General features: G+C 42.8%; 1 protein-coding gene and 1 long non-coding RNA gene across 45 annotated transcripts in view; one reads left to right on the forward strand and one right to left on the reverse strand.

The window, feature by feature from the left end:
- Positions 1–15,190, reverse strand: part of MSI2 (musashi RNA binding protein 2) — a 410,358-nt gene that overhangs the window by 131,601 nt on the left and 263,567 nt on the right. Inside the window, exon 1 of one of the 44 annotated variants that reach the window (XM_082201286.1) lies at positions 1,490–1,510. The exons of the other annotated variants lie outside the window; for them this stretch is intronic. The gene's annotated coding sequence lies outside the window, so the exon portion shown is untranslated. Of the gene's footprint in view, positions 1–1,489; positions 1,511–15,190 lie in introns of those variants that run through there. 44 annotated transcript variants of the gene reach the window in all.
- Positions 1,692–6,806, forward strand: LOC309519996. Its single transcript, XR_014214120.1, has 4 exons — positions 1,692–1,838; positions 3,261–3,383; positions 3,465–3,538; positions 6,023–6,806. It is a non-coding gene; the product is annotated as an uncharacterized lncRNA (long non-coding RNA).

Below are 15,190 nucleotides of genomic sequence, written 5' to 3' on the forward strand. Positions count from 1 at the left end.
ATAACTGTCAAGGTACAATATGGCGGCCTGCCAGGCCCAGAGCTTTCACATTCACTATGCCAGAACATCCACACACAATTTAATTGCATTATAATTTCAAAAGTGCTTTTCAAACTGAAAAAAGACATTCACTGATTAACCAGTGAAGAGCAAAATTGTTTATGAAATTGAATACAAAAAGCTACAGAAATGTAATTGGGTCGTTCTAGCACCTAATTTTCAAGCCATTTCCCCACTTATTTAATCACGAGACACAAAAGGAGCGAGTGAATTGACTTCATACTAATTAGATTACTCCCTGCGATACTCACAGCCCATATTCCAACTGGTTGATAGCAACGTTTTAAAAATGAAACAAAAGCAGGGGAAAATGACAACAGCTTGTCTGTGGGATCCACTTATTTCAAAATTGGCTCCTTGTCTATGGGAACGCCATCAACGGGCTGCCAGAGGAGACCTTCCTCAACTGCAGCTCTTCACTCCCAAAATAGGCCTGGCAGTAGCATGTGAGAGCCAAATAGCACCTCAGAGAACAGTTTGGGATCCTAAAGGCCCAACTTGTACAAAAATGAGAATTAGAAATATTATGCATAATAGCGATGCATAACGAGTCTCAGTAGATTCAAGGTTATCAGTACACGGCAGCCAATATCCACTCTGTCAAACACAGTAATTAGGGGAGAAAATTATTCCTAAAGGCACAGTCCACTGGGAAGTTCTCCTACTAAAAGATGTACTGAACAGAAGATGGCGCCCATTCATTTCCACGAGTCATACAAAGGGAAAGATTTCAGCGGATTGTGTCCACTCTTATTAATTTAAACAGGCAAAGAGAAACAAACATCATAAAAGCTGGAATCCAGTTAAAAAATAAACATGTCTGATTTGATTCAAACAACTCCCGAGTAGCAAACCTAATTATCCACATTCACCTTGCAATGCCAAAGCAATTGAAAATAGAAAGAAATTCCATCTAACCAAACCTCTGGCTAATAGTTATTAACTGCCTCTTTGAACAATTCATTTGTTCAAAGGAAACACAAAGCTCCAAATAAAAATAAGAAGGGCAATGAAATAAAAATGCTTCCTAACTGAAATGCTGGCCCACCCGTCAGGTGCTCTCTTTCCCTTATCGACGGACATGAATGAAATTCCATTTTTTCCCCTGAGCCATAAGTACTAACTTATGGGGAGATACCATAAGTTAGTACTAAGGAGGGTCCTAGCCAATCTCACTTTCTCCAGTTAAAGCAGGAATAGGGTACCTGTGGCTCTCCAGCCCTACCAACCCTGGTCGATGGCCAAGCGGGGAGGAACCAATGGATATTGGGAATCCAACTACATTCGGAGGGCCACAGATGCCTCAGTTGAAGATCTCATGGGAGAAAAGGGCACCCCTCTCCCTAGGGAGACCTCAGAGGACTGCCTCCAGCCAGAACAGATGATAAAGGCAGGTATATAGGTTCACATTGTATCGGTCTAAACTTACACACACATATTAGACGTGGCTTCGTGGAAACCAATGGCTATTTAGCTCTTCCTCTCCTCTAGCCATTATTATGCTCTCCCTCCACTGCCAGAGGCAGTATGCCTCTAAATACCAGTTGCTTGGTATCACAGGTGGGAAGAGCACTGTTGGGCTCAGGTTCTGTTTCCCATGGAGATCTGACTGGCCACTGTGAGAACAGAATGCTGGACAAGATGTGCCCTTGGTCTGATCCAGCAGGGAGGGCACTTCCTATGTTCTTGCGTCCAAAAACTGTCTTCCTCAGTAGCTGTTCCTACCTGGCCGTAAAACAGGACTGTACGAAGAATTAGGGTCTGAATTTGCTTGCAAGGTACCTCCCCCGCCTGAAGGGTGTTTTCTGAGGGACACTGTGTGCTTTGTTTGGTCTCAGATAAGCTATGTACCATGTTATATGTGCATAGCTGTTGTGTTGTCTTTATTTGGACCCCTCTCCCCTAGTTGTGTCATTTGTATATCTGAGGTTGTTGATATTTCTTCTGGCAATCTTAATTCTGGTTTAGGATTCATCCAGTCCAGGCTTTCGCATGATGAATTCTGCATATAAGTTAAATAAGCAGGGAGACAACATACAGCCTTGTCGTACTCCTTTCCCATTTTTTAACAGTTGTTCCATATCCAGTTCTAACTTTAGCTTCTTGTCCCACATAAGAGATTTCTCAGGAGACAGACGAGGCGATCAGGCACTCCCATTTCTTTAAGAACTTGCCATAGTTTGCTGTGGTCGACACAGTCAAATGCTTCTGCATAGCCAATGAAGCAGAAGTAGATATCTTACTGGAAGTCTCTAGCTTTCTCCATAATCCAGCGCATGGCAGAATACCTTGATGGCAGCAAGTGAGGAGGAATTAAAGAACCTTTTAATGAGGGTGAAAGAGGAAAGTGCAAAATATGGTCTGAAGCTCAGCATCAAAAAAACTAAGATCATGGCCACTGGTCGCATCACCTCCTGGCAAATAGAAGGGGAAGAAATGGAGGCAGTGAGAGATTTTACTTTCTTGGGTTCCATGATCACTGCAGATGGTGATAGCAGCCACAAAATTAAAAAACGCCTGCTTCTTGGGAGAAAAGCAATGAGAAACCTAGACAGCATCTTAAAAAGCAGAGACATTTATCTTGCCGACAAAGGTCCGTATAGTTAAAGCTATGGTTTTCCCAGTAGTGATGTATGGAAGTGAGAGCTGGACCATAAAGAAGGTTGATCACCGAAGAATTGATGCTTTTGAATTATGGTGCTGGAGGAGACTCTTGAGAGTCCCATGGACTGCAAGAAGATCAAACTTCTCCATTCTGAAGGAAATCAGCCCTGAGTGCTCACTGGAAGGACAGATCCTGAAGCTGAGGCTCCAATACTTTGGCCACCTCATGAGAAGAGAAGACTCCATGGAAAAGACCCTGATGTTGGGAAAGATGGAGGGCACAAGGAGAAGGGGATGACAGAGGACGAAATGGTTGGACAGTGTTCTCAATGCTACCAACATGAGTTTGACCAAACTGCGAGGCAGTAGAAGACAGGAGTGCCTGGCGTGCTCTGGTCCATGGGGTCACAAAGAGTCGGACACGACTAAATGACTAAACAACAAGAACCGCTAGTTTTGTTTTGTTTTTACTTTGGAGTTAATGTTATTCTCATCATGGTTATTTTCATTATTGTAAGCCACGTTGAAAACTTGATATGCCCAAATGATATATAAGCACTTCCTTCCTTCCCCTGTTTTCCTTTTTCCATCTTCAGTCTCACTCCTTGTTTTCATGCTTTTCTGACTGAAAATAGAACGCTGGATTTGTAGCAACTACAGAGATGCCCAGATCTATAACAACAGGGACATTTAATTATCAGAAGCCTCCTTCCTTCCAGGTAGTTTTGTGCCATCCCCCCCCCCAAAAAAAATTGTGCATTTTTTGTTCAAATTTGAGTTATAACGGTTCTGCATTTCAGTTACAGATACTGACAAATCTTTAAAAACTACTGATATGGGAAAGTAACAGCAGAAAGGCAGATAAAGGTATAGGGTAAGGGACCCCTGACCATTAGGTCCAGTTGTGATCGACTCTTGGGTTGCAGCGCTCATCTCGCTTTATTGGCCGAGGGAGCCGGCGTACAGCTTCTGGGTCATGTGGCCAGCATGACTAAGCCACTTCTGGCAAACCAGAGCAGAGCACGGAAACACCGTTTACCTTTCCGCTGGAGCGGTACCTATTTATCTACTTGCACTTTGACGTGCTTTTGAACTGCTAGGTTGGCAGGAGCAGGGACTGAGCAACGGGAGCTCACCCCGTCACGGGGATTCGAACTGCCGACCTTCTGATCAGCAAGCCCTAGGCTCTGTGGTTTAACCCACAGCGCCACCCGCGTCCCAGAAAGGCAGATACACATTCTTTAAACAATTTAACTATACAAATAAAAACCAAGTATTTATAAAGCACGTGCAAAAGTTCTCCTGATAGTCAGGACCAGTAAGCATCTGCTTTGATGACAGCTGAAGTCAGAAGGGAATCAGACCAGACTCCTCCCACCTCACCAGGTGACACATCCCCCTGGGCGGCTTCTTTGTAGAGAAAGACTGGAGAAAGACTCCGTTGCCGCTTGAAGACTAGCCAAGAACTTCCAAACGCACCCAAATGAGTCCCGACCTGGCACAATCTCCTTGCCGCTTTTGTAACTCATTTGAAATTTTATTAGGTGCAACATAATTGATTACATAATCAAACGAAGAACGCACATTATCAAGATATTGTAGCACTTCACGGGACATTTAATCACCCTGCCTGGCACAGTGCCAAAATGAATTAGCCTGCATTAGAGCTGAAACACATCTTAGTCCTCATATTTGTTTCCATCCTCAAGGAACTTGCTTGTGCAAAAGGGCTCTCCAATTCATCACGAGGTTTCTCTGTTACCCAGGCTGCTATATTATCCAAAAGAAATACCATTAAATTGCTGGGTTATAACTAAGCTAGGGATAGGGAACCATGTGGGCTCTCTGCATGCTGCTAGACTCCAACTCCCATCATCCCTGACCACTAGCAATGTTGGCTGGGGCTGACGGGAGCTGGATGCCAGAAACACCACAAGCTCCCCACGCCTAAACAAAGCAGTACTTTTTTAAAATGCCACATTGATTATTTCCTGGCACAAGGAGGCAACATATAAATATTACAATAAATATTTGTAATATTGATAAATATTGGAATATAGTTAAACGTATTTCATGCAGACTTTCCAATATAGAGGCCCCAAAGCAGTTTACAATCACTGAGTTGTATTCAACTAATGGACCCAAATTAGTTAGGTCCATTATTTTCAGTGGGCCTACTCTTGAGTATGACAAACTCTGGAAACTACCCATAAAGGAAGAAGAAGAAACAGGCTATCTTGGGCTTTTGACATGCTCTACCACTTTTTATTCTTCCTGAGATATGGAAGATGTAAACATTTATAGGCTCATGATGCTTAATGCATCTCACTGGATTGCTTTAAGTTATTATGCTATATGATAACTAGTGACTTTCAGCTTAAAGGGTGCTGTAAAAACTATTTAAATAAATAATTGTTTTAAAGGTTAAAACAATACTGACAATCTCCTTACAGCAAAAAATAATAATTATGTTTAATATAAATGAAATTCTGTTATGTCAAGGAAGGTGCATTCATATAAAGACCAAGAAAACTGCAAGCTCTTTTCTGTCTTTACCGTACATAAAAATCAATAAAATAATAAAAGGTTAATATCCAGGCAAGTAAAATCTTGTACCAAGGAGAGCTGAATTCTGCAAAAGTTGCGCAAGTACATTTGAGTAAGTTCTATCTTGCACAACTTATTCCTTAGTTATTATCAGTTTGCCTTGTTGATTCCAGATTTGTCTGTCTGGGGTAGGGTAAAGAACTATATCTGCAGGGCAGTGAAGCCACTGGAACTCTCAGCCCTCCCCCTACGTGACTTTGGCTAACAATGTACTCCCAGAAGCACTAGAAAGTCACTCTTTTTTTTTTTAAAAAAAAAAAGGAAACACAATATTTTAAGGAAAGTTAAATCTGTACCCAGTCCCATATTTTAGACTTTGATAAAGCTTCTACTTTGTGGCAAGCATTTGGCTATAGCTGCACGCCTGATGTAACTGAGAAAGTTAAGCAAGAGTTATCAGATATTGCAGCTAAGCTGCACTGGTTGTTAGAAATGCCTCCGATGCACCTGAATAAAGCTGCAAATCCTACCAGTCCAAACTACCATGTATCTGACTTAGGCCCATCAATTAGGAGGCGACACACCTCCCTCCCTGGGAATCATCGGCATCTGGCGAAAGAAAGCAAAGAAAGCATGGAGCAACTACTCTAGGGGTGGCTCATCATCTGGTTTCAGGCAAGGGGGTGGTGGGAAATGATACGCTGCATAAAATGCAGCATTGGCCATTTACCAAAGCTAAGCCGGAAAAGAATGCCTCTACTCAGAGCCCTCCCCGCTCTTGCCACTGAAATTATTTAATTCTCATCACCAGACTCCACTGAGGCGATCAACAGCTGCAGGACAGAGCAAAAGAGCAATGACGTGTCTGCAGCACCGACTTCGCATGGGGGAATTTTCTCAACAGCTGAGGCTCAGCGCTCAAGGTGACTCCTAAGTGATTGGTTATTGAGGGAAGAATCAGGGTGGATAGTGAAGGAGAAAATCATATGTCCTTCTAATCACAAAGATATTAATGTGTCTTTTTAATCATGCCGAGAAAAGAGAAAACACAGCTACCAGTAGCAGCATTTGGTCACTTTGAAGGGTGCATGTGGTTTTACAGTGTCCCGAGAGGCCTTGTCTTCCAAGGTGAGATCAATGACTGCCCTAGCCTGCCTGCCTTGTGAAGTGGGGCTGCCACAATTCCAGTTGGGGCTTTAAATAAACAAAATGTCTAATTGCCCAGATGTTTTTATAGGATAAAGAGTTTTGTTGCACTGGGTGTTGTTCCAAAGACAGGGGCACTGTGACAGGAAACAGGCCAAGGTTCCTTTCAACCCTGATTTGTTTGGGAGAAAACTCTTGATCCTTCCACTTACTCTGCATGACAGACATTATAGGGGAGCTGGAAGGAGCTGGAAGCTCAGAAGTCCACAAAGCAGATATAATAAAAGCACTGACTGTGGTCAAGAGAAGTAAGCGCAAAAAAATGACACACCTGACCTTGGGCTATAATAATTCCATTGATTCTGTAATAACTCTTCCCCTTCAGGCTTTCGCTTCAGGCAGCATTCCATAATCATAGCAACTATATTGCTGGGCAGACAGCAGCTGCCCAATACTTAAGATAAACTGGCATATAACATTAACCTGGGAAAAAGATAATCTCTGTACAGTCAAAGGTTTTATCCGAGTGTAAGGCATCAGGGAGATGAATGACCAATACTTTGTGGAGCTATAAAAGAAATGATTGGTTGTGTTTAGGACTTTTTGAGCTTGAAAACAGATCTTTGCTATGGGCTTTCTACTGGTTGTTGTACAAAACTCTGTGGGATCTGCTCTGCATTGCATGCCTGTATATCATTCATCCACTGAACCACACCAAGCCCAGTTCAATGTAAAGCATAAGATGGTACAGTCAAGAGTGGGCAGCCAGTACATACAGCAAAATCCCCCACTCATTTTCCATTTCCTGAAAGTTCAGAGTTATCTATAGTTTAAAAAGAAAGAAAACAGTATCCCTTACACAGTATAGATGTAAATTGAGGAAGGGGTTGGGACATTGGTATAGCATTTGCTTTGGTGCATAGTTATTAATTATACTGTATTCCCCCTTGAATTTGGGGCTTCTAATGACTGGGACATTTACACACTAGGCAGGTTCAGAAGCTCCTTAGCCCAGTCATAAGGAGTGGGGGGAGAACGGCACCTGGCAGGCTCATGACCCAGTTAGGATGATACGGAGGTGCCAACTATATGAACTGATGTCCCCATGCACACACATGAAGGTGCCAGTTCATACAATTGACATCTCCATCCAATACCAGCTGGGCTGAAAGCTTATTACCTGCACCACGCATGTCTTTGGGCAAATATGTGAAGGCCAAGAAGAGTGTGGACTGGCCCTCCATGTTGCCTCTATTTTAGAAAGGTAGAAAATGGGATGGGAAAGTTTAGACGCTGTTGCTTCTGCTCTGTTTACAGCTCTTCTGGTTGCCACTGGCCTACTGCACCAAACACACAAAGGGAGCCTTGGCACATGCAATAATTTTAATGATTTGGCATGGCATCATCAAGAAAATATTACGTGAATATCAATGAAGACCCTCATCTTACCCACTTACAAAAGTAGAATATATTCTATGTAAATAGCTTCTCAATGAACACCACAAGTAGCAACACAACATAGCTTTAGATGTTTCACTCACGCACGCACGTCCAGAGCAAACTCACAAACATACCAACGTTTGTTTCTGATCCATATTTTCAAAGGAAAATTGAGCTGTTAAGGAGTAAGGAGTGAGCCTCTCATATAGCATCAGATTTGATGCGTCTGCTTTAATGTTCAAGGCCACAGGCAACAAGAGGAGGATAACATCAGTTCCTTAAATGCATATCAAAGCAAACAGGTCTGGGTTTAACATGAACACCAGCAAATGAGAAGTTCTATTAAGATAATCATGTTTTACATATATCTTTAAGAACTGGGGAGTACAGGGAGACATGCCAATTACAGAAACACCCATTTACAACCCCCATGTCACATTGTCAGAAGGAAAGAAAAATCTCCTGCGGCTTTAACAGATAACGGATGCCTTTCAGGAAAGCCCGGTAGGTATTAAAAGAAGAGCAACTGGTTGCACACTGGAAAAAAAGGCAGCTTTCTTCGGCAGCTGTCAGCAAGTGCAAAGAACGGCATATATACCTCTGCTCTAGCAAACAGAAAGCTCAGGCATCTGTGTTGGGGCGACAATCTGTTTGGAACTGGAATGTATGTAAATACAATCAAATCGGAGACGTTCCTGCCGTCTGTGTAGCAGACAGAATCTATCGCCAAAGCTTAAAACTAACAATGTGTGTCTGCTTTTTCTGCTGAACAAAGGCAGCACCCTGTTCTCCCCCCAAGTTATGTCTATATCAAAAGCCGACAGAACTAAAGGCCCCTGTGATCATTTTCAAAGGGCTTTTTGTCACAGAGTGAGGGTTTGCTTCCAACAGGACCAGCCTCTCCCCCTGCCGCCTCTTTCTTTCATGATGGCACTGCATAAAGATGAAACTTTCCAATGAGGAATATCTCAACCCTCGTCTTTCAGGAGGAGTCACATCAGCACTGGTGCCAAACTATGCCCAGGTGTACATCACACAGGTACTTTTTAGTACAAAAACCCACCCTGAGAAAACAAACTCCTACCTTCAGCATATGAAAAAATGGCCATATGAATCTTCCAGAGACATGAATAGAAAGCCATACACTGTTTTCAAAATGTGCTTTGTTGCCCTTGATTCTAAGTTTCCCCTTGAACAAAAATCCTTCTCTGTGCTCAGTTATAACCGATAAACATCAGAAGCTTTGTACCCAGGGCTCCTGGGTCCCACATGTCAGTCAACACCAGGGGTCAGCAAACTTTTTCAGCAGGGGGACGGTCCACTGTCCCTCAGACATTGTGGGAAGCCGGACTATTGGGGGGGATGAACGAATTCCTATGCCCCACAAATAACCCAGAGATGCATTTTAAATAAAAGCACACATTCTACTCATGTAAAAACACAAGCCAGACCCCACAAATAACCCAGAGATGCATTTTCAATAAAAGGACATATTCTACTCATGTAAAAACACCAGGCAGGCCCCACAAATAACCCAGAGATGCATTTTCAATAAAAGGACACATTCTACTTATGTAAAAACATGCTGATTCCTGGACCGTCCGTGGGCTGGATTTAAAAGGCGATTGGGCCGGATGTGGCCCCCAGGCCTTAGTTTGCCTACCCATGATCAACACCATCACCATCCTATTCTTCAACAATAATGGCCAGACCTCCTTGCCCAGGCCAGCTGAGATAGCTGCTAATCCATTTTAATCAGTCCCATAAGTAGAGAAGGGGGCAAACAACACTTTCTCTCTTTTCCATGAAAACTGCTGGTTGGACACAATTTAACTTTTCTTCTGATCCATCCAGATGAAAAAAGGCTGGCAAAGGATGGGAACGGTCAAAGCTTCCTCTGAAATATTGTAATAGGATGCAAAGAGAGCGGGAGAATGCAATGATAAAAACAAGGTCCGTCACTACAGTGCTGGTGCCAGGCTCTTTTGCAGTTTAGGCAAGGCTAACTCTTGCACCACCACCACTCCAAAAAAATTGCTAACTTCAGAAACAGATGTATTGTAGAAAGAATTAAAAGCACAAAATTTGAAACTGCTTAATTCACTTTAGATTGTCAGAATAAGTAATATTTGATTATCTTTCTCAAATACAAAAGAAAATGCTTTAGCACACAAATCATTTTGAATAAGCTTGCGAACTGTGATGTTAAAATTTACGTCTCTTTAAAGTTTCAATTTGAGGCACATCAACATCTTGCTTTGTGTGCCTCTTCCCTTGCAAATTTTGTCACCAATTACTACAGGTCAAGAGCTGATGCTTGGGCGTGTTCAACTGACATAGTTGTCAGGCTAACTAGTTTCTTTCGCAAAACTGTTGAGCATATGTAAGTTTTTATAAGTCTGAGCTTTGAGAAACTGGGTTTACCACTTTCCCGTGACACTGGAAGTGTAGGGAGGATCCTTAGAGAAACAGAAACGTTAGACACTTTGTGCAGGAGTTTTTGTTGTAGTATGAAGAGAAGTACTCCTTGCAGCAGCATAGATTTTGGAAGCCTTTGAGCTATTGCCATAAGGTCACAGCACAGATATAAAACTGTGCCCCTCAAGGAGCAGTACTGCACCCCTTTGTGGTCTGTGCTCTATGCGGCTGCCTAGCTGGCCTATTGGTAGCACTAGACCCGGGTCACTACAGCGCACAATGACTTGGTTAGCAGTAATAACCAAGTAATGTTTGATTCCAACTAAATATAAGGAAAAGCTTTCTGACAGTAAGAGCTATTCAACAGTGGAACGGTCTCTTTCCGGAAGTTGTGGACTCTCCTTCCTTGGAGGTTTTAAAGCAGAGGTTGGATGGCCATCTGTCATGGATATTTTAGCTGAGATGACCCTTGGGGTCCCTTTCAACTCTACGATTCTATGATTGCATATGCATGGCACCATCAGTGCACATAACAACAGTATGAGGATGGAACTCTTAAGAAAAAAATGAGCTTCTAACCCAACTCAAACACTGGCCTAGAAACCCTATAAAACCAGGACAATTTCATATCAAGCTGTCCACCACTAACAGAAATCTTACTATGCAGTTTAAACACAGTGACCAAGTTTGGCTTTGTTTTGCTGTTTAATCAGTGCAGCTTGTCCTTCTGTCCACAGATAGGAAATCACACTTGTAGGAAAAAACAAGATAGTGTAGCAATCATCCAAACTAGGAGTGTTCAAATGGTCACCTCAAATGTCCAATCAGTTTGTAACATTGTTGCTTTGACCCGACTGGAACCTGATCCCATTGTTTTTTTCCTAACATGAGCTGTGCTGTTAAGGCCCAGAGATGCTTCCTGCTGCTTCAGCTGTCTGTCTTATACAAAGACCACGGATACGACAGGTTCATCCTGCCGCAACCTCACAGCAGACAGGGAGCTAACCAATTTGTTCCTCCTTTGATCAATTGAACTATTCCCCAACCGAGATGAGTATAGTAAACTGAACATAGCTAAATCAACCCAATAATCGCGAGGTCAGCAAAGGCCAACTGGGGTGCAGACTAAAAGGCTGGAGAAGGCTAACACTCTTGATTGCTTAAGTGTGGTTAAGTAGCCAGGAATGTTACCTCTACATCTACCGAAGGAATTGTGCTGGATACTGACATCTCAGCCTTGGGGAAATTCTGTCTTACCCCCTTGAGTCTCAAAGTTGACAACATATACTTACATATTTATTGCTTACATATTTCCAAAAATTCTCTACATTTGGGGATAATTCTGCATAAGAATCGCTGGTGCAGGGTGGAAAATATTGTGGAACAGAAATTTCTCCTCTTTTAGTTTTTCCAAGGACAGTTTTCTAGTTTTAGTTTATTTTATTTCAACCAGACATTTACGTACCACTTATTCAACAAAGCTACCTAGATGGTTCACAAAAAAAACTTAGAAGTACACTAAAAAGGAGGAGGAGCATATGTCAAAACTGTATTAATTTAACCAAGATAAGAGCAGTTTTCAAAATGCATTGGGTCACACAGTTAATTAGTAACATAATTAATGAGTACAGTACGAGTTGAACTGGGGAAGCTGAAATGATACGATACTGGTCAAATCTAAAATCAAAGCTGTAATTAACATTTCCCCCCAGGTGAGTCTCCCCAGGAAGCATGCATTTTCTTCATCAAATATTTCAGTTCATCTATTTCTGGCTACTGGAAAAAAGTCAGATATTTATTTTGCATAACAAATTAATAAGGTGTGGTAGGACTGTTTGTAGCCTGCACTGTGAGAGGGCAGGAAGCCAACCAACCAACCAAACCCTCTTCTTGTTACCTTCAAGGTGCCACCAAGTGTGGACATCTTTATTTTATTTTTGCTGCCTCCAACCTTTGGAAACTTGGTGGTGCAATGGGTCAGTCCATCTAGCTGTTAAGCAGGTTTGTGGTTGGAGCCCATCCAGAGACAGCTGTGGACAGGATTCCTGCATTGCAGGGGGTTGGACTGGATGACCCCTGGTACACCCTTCCAAATCTACAATTCTATGATTCAGCTGTAACACTTCACATGCCGAGGACTGCTTGTGCCATTGAGAGTATAATTGTGGCAGAGAGGGAAAGCCCCTATTGTGTGAAAATCCCAGCACTTGTTTTAAGCATGAGGTTGCACTATGCTCCAACTAATTTCAGAATCCAGTACCATGCCTAATGGAAGCAACACCTTCCACTCAGCCAGTAAAAATGAGTATCAGCCAGCAGCCATACCTCATACTAATTAAATGAAGTATCCTTTTGCATTTCCTGAACAAGTCCAGGCCAGTCCCCTTTCAACAAGGACGAGGGCCCATTGCTAATAAACTGTTAGGCGTACTCCATTTTATATTTCCAGAGAACTTCCAAGTTCACTCATTTTTCAGCAAAGGGTAGAGCCAGAAATAGATTGAACAAACAGAAATGCCCCATGGTTGGGCTTTCACCCTATGGCATGACATTTAATTAACTCAGCTCAGGGTGTCTCAGGAGCTCTCCACCTGTGCCGCTCATTACAAAATTTAAGTCTGGCCCCTTTGTGAAAAGCCCCCTTCACATTCAGGGAGGTGCTGTGTTAGAATGATTCCCTAAAGCACAGTGAACTTTTTTCAGCATTCTGCCCAGGAGGTTGCTCCAAGCTCCATGCCACACCAATTCAGCTTTTTCAGACATTTCCAGGAGGCTGATCCATACCACACTTCACCAAGACATGATGCTACTTTGATGGACAGTGATGTCAGTGGGCTTTTCTGTCTGTCTGTCCCTCACACTTTAGCTAGACCCCTTCTTTACCACCACCAGCCCAGTTTCCTTGCCTCCAAACCTTGTTTGTTCTTTGTTTTCAGGACTAATCAGGGGCTTAGTGGAGAATCAAGATTTTGGCTCAAGGGCTGCCCAATAATCACTACCCTAGCTTTAACTTTTAACCTTCCTATGAACTTTTGACTCTCCTATGCAGCAGAGCCTCTAAAAGAAAAGCAACGATTTTACAACCAAACACAAAATGGCTGAAAGTCCTACAGAGTTAGTAACACATGGTATACAAGATTGCCATGGGTTATATGATATACTTTCCAATTCAAAATTTTCTAGAAACCCTACATCAGTAATCAGAAGTCACATTCCATGCTTCTGTGGGATCAACTATATATGACACATCTGTGGAACTTCTGGCCCTCCAAATGTTGTTGGACTATAACTTCCATCATCCCTTAGCATTAAGCACTGGCTGGGGCAGAAGGGAACTGAAGTCCCAACTACAGCTGAAGGGCTACAATTTCCCCATCCCTGAACTACAGTTATAAGTCTAAATAATATTAGACATATCTACTGAGCTCAATGATCATAAAGCTGACTTTCATTATGATTCTCCATTAAACATTTATTGAACATCTTCAGGGAAACCCAAAGTTAAAGAACAACATACAAGACCAAATATCACCTGCAGGGAAGCAGAAAGAGAAGTGAATACATTACGAGCACACTCAGTGCTATCTTCCTGAAGTTTTTTCACAGCCTTCTCTGTGCAGTCTTGTCCAGGCCCAAATCTATGACCCTGCACTTCCCAGCATCCCAAACCTAGAAAGAACCCATAAGGTTCCATTTTCACTCACAGCAGAAGCCATTACACACTTCCTGTCAAATACGTTTGAATGTGAAAAGGCAACTCCCTACAGAGACTATGTCAAAGGATTGCTAGATCTCGGGTTTTGAAGTCTCCAACCCAGAGTCTCAAAGGGAAGTAGTTAAATCCATGGGTGCAGAGCAAGAAGCAAGAGAAGGACTTTTTTGGGTTAGAAGCTGAAGGGAGGAGGATTATTTTGGTCAGAAAATCTGATCTTAAGACAGCAATGACTTGAGAATGCACTGCCCTGATACTGCTGGATATGGAACTGCCTGGTCTTGATCTTTGTGTGTGTGTGTGTGTGTGTGTGTGTGTGTGTGTGTGTGTGTGTTTTCCTCCACAGCAGTGAAGCAGCAACAGTATAATCTGTTGGAGAGTAGACAACCCACGTGAACACATTCTGACTGCTTTAGTCACTACTGCTGGTGGGATGGGGCAGGAGCAGCAAGAGAAACGCCCCCACATCAAGGGACAAGAAATGTGTGATGACACCTCTCCCTGGCTGCCATTAGCCCAAGTGAGAGTAGTGGGCACCTGCTCTTTCCTGTGGCTATTGCAGAACTTGAACAAAACATCAACATTAACAGCCAAGGAAGGCCTGATGAGTGGACAGATAACATAGCTGTCTTCAGTCAGTCTGCATTGAGCCAGGAGCCACAGGCTTACCTGCTGCTCTAGCCCCAGGGCCAAAATAATGGGAGAGGCCATTTTCAGCACTTGGAACATAGGAGCTTTCCCAGTCAACGCTGCCTTCTTATTTTGAAAAAGAAAATTGACACAGAGCTTAAATATAAGGTTGGGTTAAGCCCCTTAGGGAAATCAGTTATGGTTGGTTTAAAATCACAAGTCACCACACCTTAGGAGGTTAAGGAGACACATTATTATCACCATTTCCCCCACAAACATTTCAGCGGAGAGAGCACAGTCTCAGGCCAACCAAATATGTTTTTTGCAACCAGACTTGCTATGCCTCCCAACCCAACACTTGATCCCATGTGCCACACTGGTGCTCCATGCAGTATATCTGGAAGACCTGCCATTAACTGCATTTACAAAGTTCAATGCCATCCAACACTCAGTGCTGTCCAACGATCTGTGTTATTTTAAATATTGTGATTCTCCCCATCGGAACGTGATGGACAGCTAATAAGAAGGCAAGCCAAAGTGCTGAATGGGGGTAATTATGTGGTGGTTCAATAGGCTGAGACGACAACTGCGTGGATCTTCTACTGTGAAATGTAAGCATGCCCTTTCCCCAGG

The sequence above is a fragment of the Podarcis vaucheri genome (assembly GCF_965113315.1).
Source record: "Podarcis vaucheri genome assembly, chromosome: 15".
NCBI lineage: Eukaryota > Metazoa > Chordata > Lepidosauria > Squamata > Lacertidae > Podarcis > Podarcis vaucheri.